Below are 17,096 nucleotides of genomic sequence, written 5' to 3' on the forward strand. Positions count from 1 at the left end.
GGTAGGTCGTTTCTCAACTCCACTACCTGTTCCCATAATTTTTGTACTTTAATTATGCCACCTTGTTTCATCTTCAAACCCATTTTGTTCCCAATGGTGTAAAATTTTATTATATCATTGCACACAGTAAAAGGAATCAAACACAATGAGTGTTGGGAATTCTCGATCCGTGTCTACAAGTGCAAGTATCAGGGCTTTTAAAGCTGCCAACCAAGCCGTGCTATTACCTAGAGGTAGCTTTTTGGTGCAATGAGGACGGAACTTGCCAGCCAGCATCTGATCTTTAACAAAAGCGGCTGGTGGGGCAGACCCATCAGTGTAGATTTTTAAAATTCATACTGATCTAGAGGCAAGATTTCATTTGGTAGATGGTGTTCATTTTCATTTTGCAGGAATGCCTGTGTTTTTGAACTTGAATCAAGTCTGCATTCAAAGTCTGATGCAGCAAAAGAGATAGCTCTTTGTATCCATTCTGGATGTAAGGCTTTGGCATTAGGAATGCTAGCCCAAGTACTGGGGTGAGAACAATCATGCCTCTTCCCCTTAGCCAGTGCTCTTTCGTTTGCTACAGCCTGAATGGTTGTCAGAATTTATTTATTTTTCTGTTAAATTAAAACTAATTTCAGTGTTTGTGTACAGATGAGAATCGTATGTGAATGGTACAATTTCACCTTTATTAAAAGTTAAAATAAATGTACCCAAATTGACCCAAAATGATACTGAGTACCAAGTGGTGCTAGTTTACACGTCTGTGTATGTATTTGGAAGCAATAATATCTTCCTGGTGTGAACAAAGAATATTGGTGTGTTCTTATGTCCAGTGTTTGACTGAAAAGTCATGTTTGAAAAATGATGTAGAAAGGTTTTACTTTCTCTGTGAAATCAAAAATGTATGTTCTGCCAAAATCTAGGAATCCCAGTACTGATTGGAAGTTGTTTAATGTATTTGGAGGCTGGAGCAGCGCATATTTTTCTAAAAAGTTAGCTGCCAGGCTTTTGCCTTCTCTTTGAAAGCTCATATCCCAAAAATGGATCACTGAAATAATATCGAGGGACAAAATATCGACTTGCAAAAATATCGTGGACAAAATATCGACAGTCAAAATATCGAGTTTGTATCTACAAACAGGTAAGTACAAAAATATCGAGTACAAAATATCGTTTACAATAATATAGTTGTAAAAAATATCGACTTTATTAAAAACAGTGTTAAATTAAATTAATATTAAAATGTAATTACTAAAATATACTTAAAATACTTACATTAACTTATAATAATTAAATAATAAATGAAAATAATAAAAATAATTTTTTACAATCTTATCTGTTAAAACATATATATATAGTAACATACTATAATTAAATAAGATACTATTATATTACCGTACGATACCAGAAGTGTAAAAAATACTATTCCCACTCCAAAGAGTGCAAGCGTAGGGAAAGCGTTGGATAGCGTAGGGGTTAAAATTACTATTCCTACTCCAGTGGGTGCAACAGTAGGGAAAACTGACCCTGAACCCTAAAAATACCCCTTTACACAAAAACCCAAAACTGACCCTGAACCCTAAAAATACCCCTTTACCCAAAAACCCAAAACTGACCCTGAACCCTAAAAATACCCCTTTACCCAAAAACTGAAAACTGACCCTGAACCCTAAAAATACCCCTTTACCCAAAAACTGAAAACTGACCCTGAACCTTAAAAATACCCCTTTACCCAAAAACTGAAAACTGACCCTGAACCCTAAAAATACCCCTTTACCCAAAAACTGAAAACTGACCCTGAACCCTAAAAATACCCCTTTACCCAAAAACTGAAAACTGACCCTGAACCCTAAAAATACCCCTTTACCCAAAAACTGAAAACTGACCCTGAACCCTAAAAATACTCCTTTACCCAAAATTAATTAATATTATTTAAATACCAATTAATTATTAATTAACAATAACAATAAAGTAAATATATTAGCACATTAGTTGTAATTAATTTAATTTAATAATTAATATTATTTTTTCCCAATTAATTATTTAACAATAACTAAACATTATATATATAAATAAATTACTCTAATTAATGTAATTAACTATATAATATTATTTAATTACCAATTAATTACGAATTAAAAATATGTACAAAATTATATTAATTAATTAACTAATTAATATTAATTAATTACCAATTAATTATTAATTAAAAAATTTACAGACATATATTAATTAATTAATTATTATTAAATTACTCCCCACCCTTATCCCCTATTAACCCAACATCCCGCTCCTAAACATTAACTACAATTTATATTACTATTAATAAAAACATTTTTTTTTAACCTTTTTTCTACATATTATCGAAATTTTTTACTTTGACTATTTATATATATTTTGTCGATATTTTTGTACTCGATATTTTTTTATCATTATTTTAATCGATATTTTGACCAACGATATTTTTGTTATCGATATTTTATTATTGTCGATATTTTTAACTCAATATTTTGTCCATTCGATATTTTGGAGTCGATATTTTGTCTGTGCACCCCCAAAAATAGAATACTGAGGTGGGTAATTTCTGATTTTCTCAAAATCAAATGATTAGCCCCCAGAGGGCAATCCATAACTAATGATGCTCACCCTGGTCAAGTGTTTCCCCAAAAGGTTGGACGTTTAGATAAATATCACAGAATATAGGACAACACTTCTTCATCAAAGTGTTTTATCAATTCAGTAATTCTTTCAGAAAATACCCCTGAGCTGTTTTTTTTTTTTAAACTTATTTTTTATTGCAGATACATACAGTGCATAATCATACTTATCCACATTCCTGCTTCGAGTTAAACCAGGCATAAGTCGTTTAAATAAAACATTACATAGCTTTCAAGCCCGCATCTCGAAGGACGGGCAACATTGTCCATAAAAGCGCTATATGCATTTTAGAAGAAAACGAATGTCACTTTTCAGTAGGAAGTCCTTGCATCTGCTTTTCTATTTTTCTCCCCCCTCCCCCCCCCCCCTCCATGCACACCCCAACTTGTTTCCGGAAACATTTTTATTAGCTTTTTGTATATAACTGAGCACTATAGTCACGTATGCATCGGCGCCTTTCCCTCTAATTCCAGTCCGTCCCCCCCAGAAAAACACACTGTGAACATGCGGTACATTGTATAATTGTAGAAAATGACTATGCATCAAGATTCCAATTTCCCATTCCCCCCTCCATCCCCAGCCGCCCTCCCTTATATGAACTAAGAACACCCCGGTAAGCTCAATCATTCCCCAATCCCCCATCCAGTCCATGATATTGTCTCCACTTAGTCTAGATTCTGTGGAACTTCCTAGGGCACCCTCTGGATTTGTAAGTCACCCTCTCAGCCGCCATGTGGAGGTCTAGTCCTTGCCTCCATTCCTCCAGGTCAGGAGGAGTAGGATACCCCCACTGTTTCGCAATGTCCCTTTTGGCAACCACCAGTGCTAGGACCAGAAAAATTATAAGTGGGCGTGGTAAATCCACATCATTGGACATTCCTAATAGAGCCAGCTTTGGCTCCTGTGGCACCGGAACTCCCAGGACATCCTGCAGTTCTGAGAAGACACGGGACCAGTATATTTGGATCACTGTGCAGTCCCATAGTGTATGATAAAAGCCTCCCCCATCCCCTTGACATCTGAGATATCTGTCGTTCTCTATCTTCCCCATTTTATGCAATCGTACCCTATCGTAGTACGTCCTATGCAGTATATTATACTGAATGAGGCGCAGCCTTGATTTTATCGCTACCTCACAGGGGTGCATCAGTACTAACTCCCAGTCTAAATCTTCCAGTGTTCCTACTTCACTCTCCCAGGTATCTCTAAGCTTTGCCAGGTCTCCCAGCATTTTGTTGGTTAGTGTTTTGTACGTAAGTGAGACTGCTTTCTCCTGAATCCTCTCCTGCAGGAGCCGCCCCTCCAGCGGAGCGTACTCTGGCAACTCTAACAGTTGTATCTGTTGCGCTTTCCATGCGTGTCTGAACTGGGTGTACTTAAACAACTGCGAGCTTTGCAGGCCATAATCAGCTCTCATTTCCTGGAAGGACTTCAGTTCTCCCCTGGCTATAACATCCCCGATGGTGGAGATACCAATGTCATCCCATCGTTTGAAGCCTTTTAATTTGTGTATCTCACGCAGCCACGTACAGTGCCAGAGAGGTGTCTGACGAGTAGGGGGTCCTGTCCCAACCCGTGCGTTTCATTGCTTTATTCCAAGCTTGTAATGTCGTACAGGTAGCTGGGAGTAGTTTATGCTGTGCCGACCCTCCGTACAAGTAGTGCAACAGGTTGTGTGTGGATAGTGTGTGTCGTTCTAGGGCATAGGTGGGATGGTCTACCGGTAAATGGAACCATTCATTAATCAGGGTCGTGTGTTCCGTCCAATAATAGGCTTCCAGATTCGGGAGTGAGATACCGCCACTACATTGGTGCCTCTGAAGCGTGGTCAGCGCTATCCTAGGTTGCTTTCCTAGCCATAGAAATGCCCGGAGATCCGAGTGTAGTCTGTGGAACAATGTGTCCGGGAGGGAATAATATTCATTTTGTAGGGCGTACAAGTATTTGGGAAGAATAATCATTTTATATAGGGCTGCTCGTCCTAAGAGTGTGAGTGGCAGGCGTCGCCATCTTTCCATGTCTGCAGTCGAGTTCTGTGAGACCCTATCTATATTTCTCTGAAGTGAGAGTGTCTTATCAAGGGTAATGAAAATCCCTAGGTATTGGAAGCCCTCCGTAGTAGTTATTAATTGTTGGGGCAGTGTCGTCCAGCGACCTCCTCCCCCTGGGTCATATAAGATCAATTTATGCCAGTTAATTTTATAACCAGACCGGGCACCATAATTTTATAACTCCCGGAATAGCTCCGGGATGGTCGTCTCCGGGTCAGTGATGTATAGGAGGACATCGTCCGCATAGAGGGACAACTTTTCCTGGCCCGTATCCGCGTTCGTTAGTCTGAAACCGCTGATTGCCGCGTTCTGTCAGACCCTGGCCGCCAGGATTTCAATGGTGAGTGTGAAGAGAAGGGGCGATAGAGGGCACCTCTGGCGAGTCCCTCTCTGGATCTGGAATTCTCGGGATATGCTCCCGTTCACTCTTACCCTGGCTCGCGTAGCAGTGTAGAGGAGACAAACCCAGGCTCGGAATTTGGGGCCGAAGCCAAATTTTTCTAATACCCCTATCAGAAACGGCCAGTGAACCGCATCAAAGGCCTTTTACGCATCAAGGGAGAGGAACCAGTGCGGTGCCTCTCTGTCGCTTACCTCTTGAAGCCAGTTGTTTGTTCGTCTGAGATTGAATTTTGTGGCTCTGTCAGGGAGGAAGCCGGTTTGGTCAAGGTGAATCAGATCCGGTATCACCGTCCGTAACCGGAGCGCCAGGATAGTCGCGAGGAGCTTCACCTTGGTGTTCAGGAGGGATATAGGTCTGTAGGATGAGCATTCCTCTCTCGGTTTACCCTCTTTATAGATTGGGACGATTATTGCCGCAGAGAGGTCAGCAGGGAGCCTCTCGTCCCGGTAGGAACCTAAGAAGAGGTTTCTCAAGTGCGGAGCAAGGATGTCCGTCCTACACTTGAAAAATTCTGCCGGGAATCCATTGGGACCCGGGGCCTTTCCAGGCCTCAGTTTGCCTATTGCTAAAGAAACCTCGTCTGTCGTAATGTCAGCGTCCAGGGCCTTAGCTGATTCCGGATCTAGGGATGGGACTTCAATCTGGCTCATGTATCGGAGAGCATCATCGCTCGAACCAAAGTCCCTTGCTGTATAGAAACTTTCGTAGTGAACAGCGAAGGCCTCTGCGATGTAAGGCCCCCGACTATATCCCTAACCTGTTCTACCCACCGCGCCGCCCGTTCCTTCCTACTAAGCCATGCTAGGAATCTGCCTGATTTGTCCCCAACGTCATACAGGCGGTGAAGGGTTGCCAGGTTTTGTGTCTTAGCCTCATCCGCCACTAGGTCCCTGTATAGTCATTGTGCATCTACCAGTTTTCTCAAAGCAATAGGGGATTTGGTGCACAGGAGTACTCTTTCCAGGTCCACGATAGCCTGTTCAGCCTCCGCCACTATTCCCTGAAGTTTTTTCCTCTCTTCTCTAGTTCTACACATTAGCCTATCTCTCATAACCGGTTTCAGGGCTTCCCAGAGGGTTACTCCTGAGTCCACCGTTCCCTCGTTGTCAGCTAGATAGACCCGCACATCGGTCCGCACCCCCTTCAGGATTGCTGGGTTTTTGAGTTCCCAGGCGTCCAGACGCCAGGTGGTCCCCGGTGTGTAGCGTCTGTGACCTATTTTGATCATTAAAGGTGAGAGGTCCGAGATTCCCCTCGCCCTGTATTCTGCGGTAGAGTCCGTAGTTAAGTCTTGTCTGGACATAAATATATAGTCTAGCCTTGAGAACACCTTATGGGGGGCCGAATAAAAGGAGTATGTAAGTTGCCCCGGGTGTAGCCACCTCCAAACGTCAGTGAGACCAATTGTAGAAATCATCTGAGCCAGTGGTGTCTGGGTGATCTTAGCATGCGCCGACCCTGTGCGATCCAGTTTCCTATCCATGACATCGTTGAAGTCCCCGCCCACCAATTGAATGGTGTCGGCCGATTATAGAAGTATGTTTGCCAACGTCTTGAGTGCATTGGCCTGTAGTTTGGGGGGGGCATATACTGATACTAGTGTGTACGTGCGCCTACGCCATCTCCCCGGTGCTCCCACACAGGTTCCCTGTGGGTCTACCCATGTGCGTGTGATGCTGAATGGAAAGGTTGTCTTAAGGATAATGGCCACTCCCCTGGAGTCTGAAGTGTATCCCGCGTGGGCCAACACTTTGTATCTCCCCCTGGCAATGAAGGAGCAATGGGACCCCTTGAGGTGTCTCCTGCAGGAATATGATATCAGGTCCTAACCTTTTAATGTATGCGTTTACTAGCCCTCTTTTGATCTTGTTACGGAGACCATTCACATTCCAGGTCAGGGCACTGAGTTTGGAAGGGTCAGTCAGTTGTGTGTCTAATGTACTTGCCATTCTGATGTTGTAGAGTGACAGCGTGAGTGTTTCCTAGTGCAGGAGCAGAAAATATTGCAGCAGTTAACATGACTGTGAACTATCAACTGTAGTCCACCCACCCCTCCCCATTGTCCCCCCAACAAACTGTCCGAACTTCCCCAGTCCCCCCTACCCCCCCCCACCTTTTTCCCCCACCGGTCCCATACTTGCAACCAGAAGCACGAGACTCTCGGGCGGTAAAGGTCTATCGCCCTCCCACAAACCACCCCAACTAATAGAACGCTAGGGCTCCAGTCTAGGCCTCTACCAGAGTGATTGTCAAACCAAGGACCGGGCTTGCCCCGCCGTCCCGCGGGCCCTTAATGGAGGTACCTAGTCAATCAAAGAGCACCAGTGTCACAAATAGAGTTCAAAAAGTGGTGTTTGTAACTTGCGTGTCTCCGGCAGTGGCTCTCTGCAGTTCCGGATACCAGTTCCATACTTCCTTACGATTGGGAATCTTGAGAGTCTGGGCCGCCATCCTCTGCGCCTCCAGTGGCCCCCTGTTCCATCTCTCGGATCGCCGCGACCAGGGGATGTAGAGTTATCATTTGTTTCCTCGGACTCTGATGAGTGTGCACTAGCCACTTCTTCCATCTCCTCGACGGTGCTGTGTCCCCTGCTGCTAGATCTGTTACCCGGCACCGGATCCCCCTCCGTGGTGGCATTTCGAGCTCGGTCTTCTCCGACCGATGTGGGGTGTTTTGAAATCAGTGGGGAGGGTGTATGGCGTTGCATCCTCGGGATGTGAGATCGCTGTGACTTGGGCGGGCTTCTCCGGAAGTTGGCCGCCGCCATTTCGGAGCGAATCCGACGGCCTTCCTCCTTCGCCTCCCGGAGCAGGGGCCGCTCCTCTAACCTCTGCCAGGCCTCCTCCGGGCGGCTGAAGAAATGTGATCTGCCCTTATATAGTACCTTCAGCTTAGCCGGGAAGAGTAGCATGTAGGATATTTGCATGTCGCTCAGTTTTGCCTTAACTGAGTCGTATGAACGTCTCTGTTTCTGCACCTCCTGGCTATAGTCTGGGAAAATCATGATGTTAGCATTTTCCAGTCTAAGTTCCCCTTTTTTTCTTGCCTCCCTCAGGATGAGGTCTCTATCTGCAAAGTTGAGGAAACGGGCAATGATCGGTCGTGGCCTCGCTCCTTCCGGGGGTTTCATAAGCAGCGCCCTGTGTGCCCGTTCTATGATGAAGCAGTTCGAGAATGTGGCCTGTGGGAACGTCGTTGTCAACCAGTCTCAGATGAACGCCGCTACGTCGGTCTTCTCAATACCTTCCCTAAAGCCCACGAAGCAGAGGTTGTTGCGTCGTGCCCGGTTTTCTGCATCATCCATTCTCCACAGCAGCTGTCTGTGGGATGCCTGCAGCTCCGCCATATCTTTCTTCAGTGCAGTGAGGGAGTCCTCCGTCTCGCTGATTCTGGACTCAGTAATGGTCACTCTCTCCGTAAGATTCCTGAAATCCTGGCGCAGTAGTAGGACTTCAGCACCCACCTCGCCTATTTTCGTCTCCAGAGCCTTTCTAGAGTTCTGTATATCCGCCCTTGAGGCCTGTATTGCCTCCATGATGATATTCGTGTCTGTGTTGGTGCCAGACGGCGCCGGGGTCATCTCCCTCCGGGATCGCGCATTCGCGTAGCTTTCTATGGTTTCCTGTCTGGCTGTCCTTTGGGCCGGGTCCCTTTTCCCCATGTCGATCTCGAGCAGTAGCCTCTCCGTGTGTGCAAAACGTCTGTATAGGCAGTGAGGGGAGGATGGGGGAAAGAGTGTCCAAGTGTGTGTTTCCCAATTTCAGCCGGGTTCGCCGACAGCTGATAGTCCGGTGGTAGTGGTCGGGGCCTCCTAGGACCTCCCACACGTCCGCCTATCGAGGTGGGTGCCGCTTTCTTCCTCCTAACAGAGCCACCGGTTGTACCGGGCCCTCCCTTCGGAGTGCATCAGAGATTGGCCATTCCCTTGTCGGGTCTCCTCGAGGCACAACTGCAATGGCCGCCCACGTTTACCTCCTCTGTCTCACCAGGATTAGGGGGGGAAGGAGGGTTCACCCGTCTGGTACAGCGCCGGCCCAAGCGGGGCCCGCTCGCGGTGCTCCTCAGCGTGTCCCCGGCTCTCCCCCCCTGACGTCCACACTGGTTGAGGGCTCCCGGCGGCCTCGGTAGGTCAATCAAGACGGCGGGAAGAATTCTCCGGTCCGACCAGCCATACACCCCCAGGACAACAGGCCCGTCCGCCGCACCCCCAACAGCACGGGTCTCAGTCACAGGATGGGATGGTGGGGGGGGGGAGTCCCAGGGCCCGCGGCCTCTTGAGCGGGCCACCCCCGGTCCTTACCCGGATCTCCGTCAGCAGACGGCCTCACCGTCTCGGCGCTCTGTTCCGCAGCCGACCGCCGCAGCCTCCGGGTCGGGGCTTGCAGCGACTTTCTCGTCCAGGTCTCTATTCGGCCCGACAGGGACCCTCCGCTCCGGACCCCCACTCCGCCACCACCGGGCACCGGCGGATAGAGTCGCCCGCCTCACCACCGGTCAGTCCGCTACTCCCGACCCCGTCTATAAGGGGGGGTCCGCCGGCCGCGCGACCTCAGAGCCGGGCAGAGCTCCTCTGAGTGCTTCGGAGCGGGTCCGGCCGCCATCTTGTCGCGGGTTCGCCTCGGCCTCTCGCGTTCCCCGCTCAGCTTCAAATGCAGTCTCTCTGGCATCCAAATTTGTCAAATCGGGCGTCTGGGTCGGTATAGTCTCTCCGGTTTCGGTTACGCGAGATTCTGGAAGTTTTGGAGATAGGTTTAATGACGGATTCGTGCAGTAAGCCGGGAGCCGATCAGAGGCACGTCCTACTCCCCCATGTTGCTGGCCACGCCCCCCACCCCTGAGCTGTTCTTATACCCACGGGGGAGATGACAAAAAATTGTTGCTGGGATTCTAATATACTAAATGCTGTTAGGTACCTGTTTTCAGGTGCTATAGTTTGACAGAAACATCCATTTGAGACAACAAGTGTTGATTTGTATTTTCTCTCGCATAATGTTATTCATTAATGCGGCACTATCTGCATGTTGGACAGCATGTGTCTTTGTGCAAGTGTTCAAGTGTCTGTAAATGAAAACTAGACTACATTTATTATCAGGTTTTGATAAGTGATGCAAGGGTTTGTTCATTTGTGAAGTGCATTTTTAAATGATCCCCTTGGATTCAAGTTGATCTAAGATCTTAGTGACCTCTGTTTTAGCTTCTTGCTTAATACGATATTGTCTTTGAGCATGCAGTGAAACTATTAACGGGATCACATGGGGGGTTGAGTCCTCATCCCATCCAGTGTGATTTATATACAGTGCTGGATCCTGGGCTACTGCCCACTCCTGTGCATATTTATGTCTAAGGTGAACAGGGAACATGGTTGAAAAAATTCAGGAAAAATATACTTTCTCCCTTTGGGCGCTCCCTGACGAATGCTGGCGGCTAATCCTATTCTGCTAACAGTATGTCAAAACCAGACTATAGGGTCTTCGCAAAGAGACCTTTTACTTTTCTGTGTTCGTCCTCCTACATGCGGAGTGTTATTTTATATAACTTGTGTGGGACTCTCACCCTTTTGTCTGGTGTTTCTATGGTGATGTAATCATTCAATTTTGCTGTCCAGAAATTCCTTCAGGTTCTGGTGAGCTATTGTTACTTCTGCCGCTCTGCCTTAGCATTGTCTGAGCCCAATCCCCGTTCAGAAGTTGAGTCCTTAGGATTCTGTGCAAGTCTAATTTTGAGACTTTTAAAACAATTTAAATTGAGGTGTGGCTCAATGAGCCCCTGAGCGTGCTTGTCCCTGGACTGCTTGCGCTCTTTATTGTGTGCTGACTTTCCTTCTCTCCCTGTGTTGTGTATCGGGAGGAATGTGCATCAGTATCCTGATACCTGTCAGGTTTCCAGTGCTTAATTTGTGCCGGGGCTTATGACTGTCTGCCAATTTAGGTACAAGCACAATAACTTCTGTTCATTATTTAAATTTAAATTAGTAGTATTTGCCTCCAAAGCCATTCTTATGGCTTTGGGGGCCTGTAATAGTATGAATTGTAACACTTTTAAGAGTGTGATGATTAGTAGTGTGTTTGTGCTGTCATTGGCAGTGCTGCCAGGGGCAAGCTCTAGTGTCCTCCTGTCAAGAGCCCCGGTACACATTTTTTTTTTTTTACAAATTACGCACTGTAGTTTTTATAATATTCTCCTTATTCCAAAGATTATACCTCTTTGCAGAGGGCTCCTGTTGAGGAGACCTACCTTGGGACTGAGAATCTTTTCTGAATTTTTTTTTTTTTTTAATTCTTTTCCCACTTCTTTTTTAGAAGAAGTAGGTGTCTGCTTAGAAGTGTCCTTCGCGGGACTCCCCATTAGCTGTGGTTTTTAAAAGCTTTTCCACACAAACTGTCCCTTTACAGTTCTGCATATGCAGTTTTAATTATTTTGGGAAGTTCTTGTGGTTGGTCTATAAGACTGACCTCTCTTAGGTGTTTGCGGATCGCCACTGAAGCTGCTTCCCCTTTAATGTTAGCTAGTATTATTGTTGATAGCTGGTCATAATTACCTAGTAATTTCATACCTACGCTCAGAGCTGGTTCAGCTCCATACTTGTTCTGTATCTGTCGTAAGGCATCTGGAATTACTGCTAAGGAAGGAATACCATGATTTCTGGTATATATGGCAGCAAAGACTGTACCCCAATTGGTGCAGTCCTCTAACTGTGGTGTTATCCCTATGGGCAAGCAGAGTGTTAGCATTATATGCTTTCAAATGGTGTGTTATTTAGAAATACTTCTTCTAACTACTTCTAATTTTCTGAGCTACCCAGAAAGGAATCTGTTCAAGTTTCATGGACAGTTTACCCATTACTGTGTGTCTGTTTTGTGGAGTGATTTTAGTAGCGGTGCTCTGTGTAGGAGCTGTATTATTTGTATGTACAGTGGGCAGGACACCAAGTGTCCTCATGACGAGTTACCAACTCTTTGTGTTGTAAGAGCAGTGTATCTTGTGGCATTATTTCAATGTCAGGATGTGGTGTGTAGCCGGTTAATGCCGGCCATGTAGCTCCTGGTCTACCTAGTGGACCGAGCCTTGTTTTATTTATTTGTTTGTAGGGCGCCATTAAACCAGAAATTGTGATTCTGGTTAGTGAGCGGAATCTTAATCTCCTCAAAAGGAGTGTAGACCGCTGGGACTTTTTTATGTATGTAAGAATAAAAAGTCTGAGTTGTTGCATTTGCTGCTGGGGATGTAACCCAAGAATAGAACACATCTGTTTGATAATCTTCGTGTGCCTCTATAATAATCACTGTACCTCCTCGGTCTGTTAAACCATGTCTGAGGTGTTTTTGTGTGAGTGTATGCCTATCTTTGGGTGCAAAATGTTTTGCATTTGCTTCCTCTTTGTCGTTTGAGACCTGTGTCCCAGTGACAGAAGCAGCTGCCTCGCAGACATTGTGTTGTGAAAACAAAATGTCCTAAAAAAGGGTTTTCAGATAAGGTTTTAAAAAGGCACCGTTGTTCTGGAACTTTTTCTCAGAGAAGAACATAGAAGAAACAGTCGGGTGTGTTTACAATAAAATGTATTGCACAGTTGTTCTTCTAGTACTGGTTATATGTGCTGCAACAACTGTTGGACAGTAGCAGAGAATTATGGCCAGCAGTGCAGTTAAATAAAAAGGCTTTGTATAGTATACCATTTTGCAATAGTAATGAATAAATACATGAAATACAAAATGCATTAAGATAAAGCCTATACTCCTATGTTGCCTAACTAGATGTACCTAAGTGTACCTAGCATGTGTGTAGGTCTTTAGAGAGCCACGAATCCCCCTAGGAGTTAGTCTAACCCCATTACCTTAGTGGGACTTTATCCTGATCTTGAGCTGGACACCCACAGATGGGTGATGGACCTCTGCCAGCTGGAGCTGTGGCATGACGCAGGTTGCAGCGCCTCGGGCAGAGTGTCGGCCTGGAAGTCTCTGTCTCATCTGGTTTGCTTGGGCAAAGGGAGGTATACTTATACTGGAAAGGTGTCTTGGATTGACGTAATGTTGGTCAGAGGAAGATGTGTTCTTGGTCTGTTTCCAAGAATTTGTTGTGACGTAGGTTAGTCACTGTTGGACATGGAGATTACGCATTTAGGATGGACCGTCTTCTGTGCACAGAGCACACAGTGATCAGATAAGGGGACAGCCTCTCTGTTGCTTGTTATTGTGAAATGAGGGCTAATCTAGGTCAAAGGGCCAGCTTGCCTCTGTGACACAAAGGATTTGTGCTTCTGAGACAGTAACTATGTTAAGGCCTCAATTTCCTTCATAACAGGGGCAATAGGTAACATGTGACAAAGGTTCTGTATATAAACATGCACAGGTATTTTCAACTTTTTTTATAGTTTATTGTATATAAAAATATATATTTTCAGTTTTTATTATTATTTCTTTAAAAAGATATGCAAAAAATGGATTTGGGATGACAGCTATCGATGTGCAGTTATCAAAACTTCCCAATTTCCAAATCTATATTGCTGAGGCATTCAAAGAAAATCTTTTCATCAATAGATATGCAAGACAAATGAAAGGTGCATGTATTATTTCAAAATGATTATAATTCAAATTATGGACATATGATTGTCTCAGGAACCCATCTGATTTATTGTTTTATACTTGATACCATACAGTGTAAATTGAGAGAACTTGCGGTGTATTTAAACGATGCGCGTTTCGGCAAAGCTTTTTTCAGGGTTCCATCTCAGTAAATACTGCAGAAAAAGACAAATACAACATTAGAACCTATGTTAAGTGCCAATTGCCAGAGCATCTAAAGGGTAATGATTAGGGAGGTAGGGAATAAAAGGGATGAAAAAGACAAAAATGTAGTCCAAAGATGGTTTGCCAGTTGAAAAAAACAATAAGTGAAAAAAAAGTTTTGGGAAAAAGGCCCACTGCCCAAAACCGCACAAGTCATTATAGACACCTTAAGGTGTGTAGAAAATATCAAATGAAAATTGGAGATTGCTGAAAAAATAAAAAAAGGGAACCAGTTTTTTAAAAGAAGAGATGTTAGCGATGTAGAATTCAGAAAGAGTAATACCTCTATCAACGATTGAAAGCCTTGTTGTGACTTGTGAGTTAGACATGGCCCGGTTCTAATGGACTTTGAAATACACTTCCCTGAAAAGATACATAAAACCAACATGTGAGACCATTAATCTACACAGATTCAAAATTATTATAGTGTATTAAAAACTAGGAGGGCAAAAACTCCATGTAAGTACCTTATTTACTGTGATGAGGTTGCATACTTATTATTAAGTCTTGAGTATCTGCTCAACTGGGGATATGAAATCCACTTATTGTACATGTTCAGTATGCAGCATACCCCACAAGCGTAAGCAGTTGTTTACAATATACTATGTTAAGTACAGTTTGGTCAAGCAAAGTTGGATCGTTGGACCCAGTATTGGGATAAGAATGTTTTGATTAGGTTGTTGCCGCACTGTCCACTTGCAATCGGGGGGATGGGGTGGGACAGCATTTGATAATGTGTCCTTTTTAAACAATAATGATGTTGGTGGTTAAAGCTTACACTATAATTTCCTGGAATGTTCAAGGATGGGGCAATTCAGAAATGACTAAGAATTGCTGCACAATTGCATCGTCGTAAAGCCCACATAGTCTACCTTCAAGAGACACATTTAATATCATCGGAAGGTAGTAAATTACAAAGACACTGGAGAGGCCAGTTTTATTCAAAGGCATACTCTGAATTGATGAGCAAGGCAGATACGTGCTTCCGCGTCGGGGACCTGGATGGCACGCAAGTGGTACTGGGATCCATCTATGCTCCCAATGTAGACCATCTTTTGCATGACAAAAGGGACTACACATGTAGATAAGCTGGTGACTATTCTCCTGCACAGGGTCTCTTATTCTCCTTTCTACCCAGAAGATGTCGTCTAACCATCTACAGGACGTCCGCAGAGACTACGTCGTGAGTTGGCACTGTGTCATTGGTCAAGTCGCCCCCGCCCGGCCGGTCATTATTGCCCTCCTCCTCTATTGCATCCCGCATCAGCCTCCCATCCAGAAACATGTACCAGAAATTCTTGGGTCTATAGTGTGGGGAGAGTAGCTCGCTGTAGAGTTCTGATTGTGTACAACAGTATGTCATTTCCCTGGACCATAATGTCAGCGTGGGAGCGGGGCCTCTCATCCATGTACTTGCAACACATCGTTTGGCGATAAGGAAAGCCATGTCTGTTAGTCTCCTGTATGCCGGCCGCAGGGCTTAGAATAGCCCAGTATGGCCAGAAGAGGGTCCGTGGCCAATGTCAATTGTGTGACCCTATTAACCTCTTTATATACTGCATGCCAGAAAGACAAGAAGTCAGCGATTTGGGCCCCACATCTCTCGCAATTTGGTCTGTCTCGCAACTTATATCGATATAATCTTTCAGGGGTATAGTAGGTCCTATTCAAGTATTTAAAATTAAGCAATCTATGATGGCCATTGAGAGAGATCCGTCTCGTACTAGAGCAGCAATACTGCCACATCTCCTCACGTAGCTCCGTTTGTAGATCGAGTTGCCACGCGAGTCTCCGAGGCTATACGATACAGGTTGTTATTAATTTAGCAGGGGACTTGGCATTGACCATATAATTGTAAGCTGCGACCACTGAGGGTTCCTCCATGTCGTCTCCTAAATGGTTCCTTAGCGCATGCCTCACCCTATGAAACTGAAAGCGCGCCAGTGGTGGATAGGTTATGTCGTTCTCTTCAATCTCACCCCAGGTTCGGGCAGTGCCTCCCGCAAACAAGTCTCCCATATTGTGGATATTCAACAATCTCAGTGCCGCTAGCACACCTTTATCCATACATGGGGTTAGCCAAGCACACCAAGCCAGGGCGGTTTTAGGAGCATATAGGAGGCTGCACGCTTGGACATACATCCTGTGATGCCAGGCATGAGTGACCGCATTCAAAGAGTCTAGGAAGCCCGTTTGCCGATGTCACGGCTTTGCCAGCAACGCGGGTAGGGGTGTTGGGTCTGCTTCAATCATTTCGATGCGTATATGTGGAATGTCCGGGTATCCAATGATAGGCGTGTGAGCTCTGAGCAGCATGATAATAAAGTTCCAAATCCGGGGCGTTCAGACCTCCCGCTGCGTACGGACAAATAAGTATGTTCCACGCCACTCTTGGTTGTTTTCCGGCCCACGCCAGCCGGACCATTGAGGGTTGTAATTGTCGAAAGAAATGGGTCGATAAGACCATTGGGATGTTGCTAAACAAAAACAAAAAACGCGGCAGCACAATCATTTTCATAAGGGATATACGTCCTAACAATGATAACAGAAGGGTGATCCACATTTCAACATCCACCTCCAGCTTTGAGATGGCAACCCCATAGATCTCCCGTAGGACCACCTCAGAGTTCATATGGAGACGGATCCCAAGATACCATACCGCATCCGTAGTCCATTGAATGGGGTATTCCGGGTCAAATGTCCTCTTGGCAGGGGTGAGCGGGAACATAAGGGACTTATTCCAATTGACGTGGTTGCCCGAGAGAGAACTGAACAAGACCACTTCAGGGAGAACCGTCGATAAGTGTGTCCCTGGGCCCCTTACATATAAAAGGGTATTATCCGCGTATGTGGATACAATCAAAATGTATGTTGGAAATCGGATGCCCCTGTGTCCATGATACTCCCGCAAGGCGCAAGCAAGTGGTTCCGCCGCTAGTGCATATAGGATGGGGGAGAGGGGACAGCCCTGCCTCGTACCCCTACTAATCTTTATAGGCTCTGTGACAAGCGCACCTATGCGTATGCGGGCCGTAGGGGAGGCGTAAAGTATCGCCAAAAGTTGTAAAAACAACTGTCCTACTCCCATCCGGCTCAGGACTTGTCGCAGGAAAGGTCACTCGACCGAATCGAAGGCCTTCTCCATATCGAGGAAGACCGCTACCACAGGCACCTCTGGCCGTGTGTGTTGGAATGCCGCAGATTATACGTAA

The 17,096-nt window shown here is 45.3% G+C and overlaps 1 protein-coding gene across 5 annotated transcripts in view; it reads right to left on the bottom strand.

Moving 5' to 3' along the window:
• Positions 1 to 13,186, bottom strand: part of LOC147736516 (uncharacterized) — a 244,664-nt gene extending 231,478 nt beyond the window's left edge. For all 5 annotated transcript variants that reach the window (XR_015307565.1, XR_015307564.1, XR_015307566.1 and 2 more), the window contains exon 1: positions 12,933 to 13,186. The gene's annotated coding sequence lies outside the window, so the exon portion shown is untranslated. The remainder of the gene's footprint in view (positions 1 to 12,932) is intronic.
• Positions 13,187 to 17,096: the final 3,910 nt, after the last annotated feature.

Source organism: Lissotriton vulgaris, chromosome 1_2 (assembly GCF_964263255.1).
Source record: "Lissotriton vulgaris chromosome 1_2, aLisVul1.2, whole genome shotgun sequence".
In the NCBI taxonomy this organism is placed as follows: Eukaryota; Metazoa; Chordata; class Amphibia; order Caudata; family Salamandridae; genus Lissotriton; species Lissotriton vulgaris.